Here is a 4,538-nt window from a genome sequence, read left to right on the forward strand (position 1 = left end):
ACACCAAGTACACTATATACTTGTCTTCCCTAACCAGAGAAAGTGTGACACAGACTGATAGAAGTTAAAAGAGTATCACAGAGTAAAGTTGTTTAAAAATAAAAGATACACATCAGAAACACAGAATTCTAACCCCCCCCCCCTCGCTTGTGGGTTATATTGATTTCAATTTGTACGCACAAGAGGCCTATGGAAGCTCACACTATCAACCATGAATCTGGACTATGAGGTTCATAATAAAACATAATGAGAAAAAGGCCTTGTGCCTTACAATGAACAAACACCACAAAAGCTTGACAAAACTGATCACGGTAATGATTTAAAAAAAGAGCACATAACATGGAGAGGTACCTATAGCTCCAATACTAGTGGGATTGGCAAATACATGTAACATAAACTAATAACATTTGCTGCATCTAAATGATACAGTTGACTTTCGTAACAGTATCAACTCTTGTTATAATGTGACACATAAATACGGTAGTACTATTGTATTTACAGTCTCTACTTGTTGTATAACATTGTAATTCTACACACTTCTACTGGACAAAAAAAAATATGGGATAAAACAAAACATCCTCAAAATGAGAATATTGAAGTAAGGTAGATGAGAATATGCATCAGGCGATAAATATTTTATGCCTGAAATAAGTAAGAACATCACAGAAGTACGTATAAAAAAGGAATCATATTTTGTCATTTTGCTGCTAACATCACTAAACAATGTCACATTAAAACGGAATTGCAACATAGCTGAGTCAGTGTTATAAAAATGATTGTCGTATTATATATCTAGGCGTATGACTGTTTCCGCCAAAATGTTTGATTGAAAAATGGAGATGAATTTAAGAACCTTGACATTGTTTGTGGTATTTTCTTGCCAACAGATTCTGAGAAATCAAGAAATAAATGAATCCTAGCCAGTATCACATGCTCGAAATATTTACCACACCTGTTTTGATATATTTTAAACTGTGCAGATTACATTACATGGGAAATTCCTTTCTCAAACACTGACATATCGTCAATGAAAGGAATTGCACAATAGTGTTTAGATATGAATACACATTTTTTTATTTCACAAAACAAAAAATGAACATGGCAGTAAAAAAAATAGCAACCCATACACTGATAAAGCAACTCATTACAAGGGCTTTATCTTAACCACTCGTTGCAATTTGGCATTTTAGGAAAATTGAATATGATTCTAGGAAGAGCTTTTAAATCTGACAAAAACAAGAGGAGGAATGATTTCAAGTCTTGCACCTGTTGGTTCCTACCATCTACCATCTCAGGTCTAAACTTTGTGTGAAGATGTAGAGGCCAGGTATTAGAACTGTGGTACATAGAATACAGTAGAAACAGCAATTTCTGTGCATTATCTAAACTATAAATTGTTTTTTATAGTGTTTCTGCTGATCTACTGGCTAAAGAATAAACAATAATATATGGAAAAAAATGGCATTCTTTCAGCTTAGGGACACAAGCTGTGAAGAGAAAATGTGATTTTCCTCCATAGCATGCATTTGCAAAATCTAGATCCGGGGCACGATGCACCAAACTATTAAGGTAGAAAGCCCTTCTCAACTTCACAGAGAATGTTGACAAAGTTTGTCACAGCAGAGTTTGGCACACTGAAGCAATTTTGCTGAAATGGAAAAGGGTCAGCCATTTCTTTAACTCAGCCATACAACTCACTCATAAAGTATAATGTGTGAGCTGGCATGTCATAGCATCACATTTAATGGTTTGCTTGTCATAAACATAAACATAAAATACAAATACATTATTACACCCAAATCTCATTCAAACTTAACCCAGGCAGGTGGATCAAAAATTATGGAATTAATATCATGATCTGATGAATGCAGTTTCAAACCAATATGAGACATAACCTTCACACTGAATGAAAGGTTGAACCAAAGACCTCGTATGCTAATATACAAGCATTACTTGCTTTAAACACCCTTTAAAGCTTGCCACTTTGTTTCAATATTAAGATCTATACAGCCTCACACACTTTTCAGCTATACCAGAAGTATCCTTTCAATGTGCATACAAAGAAAATAAAGCAAAGTACAAATGAAATCACCATTACCAGCACCTCATTCTTCCAAAAATATCAAAAAAAAAAAACATGTGTGTAGCACTCAATCCATATTGCATCACTCTATCCCTGATCACAACACATTCAAATCGTGACAAAACTAAAAATGCACCACAAAATAAGGCAGAACCATTTCCCTCAAATTACGCAAATTACACAGCATTACACAGTCAAAATAAAAATATGTGATGACTTTCGTAACAGCAAGTCCTAAAATTTGCATCTGAACTTGCACTAGTTGCCGTAAAATGTAGACATGCTGAGCGAACATGAAATGTACCGTGAAACATTATAATACACTTGAGCAAGTTAAACTCATTATCAGGGATACTGCTAATGAATTAGATGGCTTAACTCTTCTCCTTTATGCATAATGGACTTTGATCAATAATGTATATCACCTTGCGCTTTAGATGTAAAGAGGCATGTCTCAAGACTGAATACAAAGCGAACATAAATCCGAGGAGAAAACATGGATAATTCCACTTTAAAGCAATATTGCAGCTCATCTTTCATTCTACCCTCTCATAAGAAAATGATTGTCTCAAATACGTCCAATCCTGTGTGGCGCATATCTTGTCTCATCCATAACATGAGTGATTCATATTAACGAGATTGGAAAACACACAAATACACATATTGCACTTCAGCTTCAACTTTAAATATTTCCTCCCACTGTTGAGCTCAGGCAGCATATATGCTAAATTTTTGATCGTCTCTCTGCAAATTGAAACCAAAATAGGCGCAGGTCTCTTGAACTCTTCCATTTCCATAATTCCGCCTGCTTTATAAATTAAGAAAAGAAAACTGAAAACAGCATAATAATGCACAAGATTGCTTGCTTACTGGTTTCTTTTTTGTTCATGTTAAATTGTTTATCTCTTGTAGGGCCAATGAGGAAGTAAGTATGGGAGGGACTGAATGCCATGAATTGGTTTTTAAGATTTGTGCTGTTTTTTGTGGGGGTTTTTTCAGTCCATATACCTTTCATCAATAATCTTCTTTTCTTCTTTTCACAACACAGGAAACTATCTGGATGAATAAGTCTTCTGAAGGTCACTGGAGTAGTTCATATCTTGTTCTTATTTAGATCGGGTGAAAATGAGGAAGTATGTGTTCACTGAACATCATGATCCAATCGTGACTACGCACAAAGATCTCCAGCTGACAGCACTGGCGCAGCATACCTCTTGTAGTTTCTTGCTTAGGTCACATGATATGGTCATGTAACAATGTCACATGACTTTGGTCTGATGTCGTCAAGTCATTACTATGTGTTAAAAAGTGCTGGTATAGAATTGAAAGTCAGTATGATGCTTCCATGCATTTCGCCAACACGAGGTAACAATGGCCTTTTATCTCATGTTCAGTCTTTGAGTAACAGTTAACCCGTTGAGGATGGACCGATTTTGCTACAACACGCATTTCCCATAGACACCTGCCTGAGTATACTCGGGACTCGTCCTCAATGGGTTAATTAATGGTTCAGATGAATTCATTATCACAACACAAGAATAAGCAAACTCATTATGAATACAACCGCCTAATTCAAATATCAAAATAAATAACATTTCCGTCATTCACAAACTCTCGAACAAATGAATACAAACAGAAAATTGATTACAAGAAAATTCATCGATTGTCAAAATACGCTATATGTACAATATGTTCATTTCAGGAAACATTTGATTGAAACTACTGTATGCTCAGTAGTGAGATAGAGGAGAGATAGCACTGCCTCACTTCAGGAATGTTTATATCTGACAGTATTCCTGTACCTAGCTTACAACAAGCCCAAGTGCTACCTAATCCTACTCGGCCTCTTTTCTCTGTGAAGCTATCAGTGAATAAGTAAGTTGGTCACAACTATCAGTATGATAGCAATTTTAAACTCTCGGTTCCATCTTGTTTGTGATTTTTTTGTGTGTGTTCATCCCTCAGAACAAGAAAGCAAAGCAGCCCTACTTTCCCCTTTTCTGCCAAAAAAACAAACAAACACTTTATTTCAAACTGACTTCAGTGGAAACTACCTAATGTCATAGATGCTACACTCATGGAATATCCATTCTGCTGCCTGCTGAAACTTTCCATGAAATAGTTCCACACACAGATAATTGGGCAAAAGTATTAACCAATGGTAGGAACTTTGTCTCTTCCTACTTACAGCATTACTGATTTCATACTGTTTTTATAAATATAGCACACAACAGTGCAGATATCTCATCACTCCGAACCACACCAAAAATTTATCAGTGCCCCTTGCTTGGACAACAAAGTAGGTTGTTTAATAGTGTTTTGTGTCATGTGAAATGCAGAAATTAAAGTACTATCAAAACTTATTTTACCTCTACATTTTCTTGGCTTTTCTTACTCTTTTAAGTACTTTACACATATTATACAACAACTGAAAGACGTCCCTTTCTCACGATCG

This window comes from Diadema antillarum, unplaced genomic scaffold (genome assembly GCF_040938485.1).
Source record: "Diadema antillarum isolate AM-2024a unplaced genomic scaffold, OU_Dant_1.0 seq00000085_RagTag, whole genome shotgun sequence".
NCBI lineage: Eukaryota > Metazoa > Echinodermata > Echinoidea > Diadematoida > Diadematidae > Diadema > Diadema antillarum.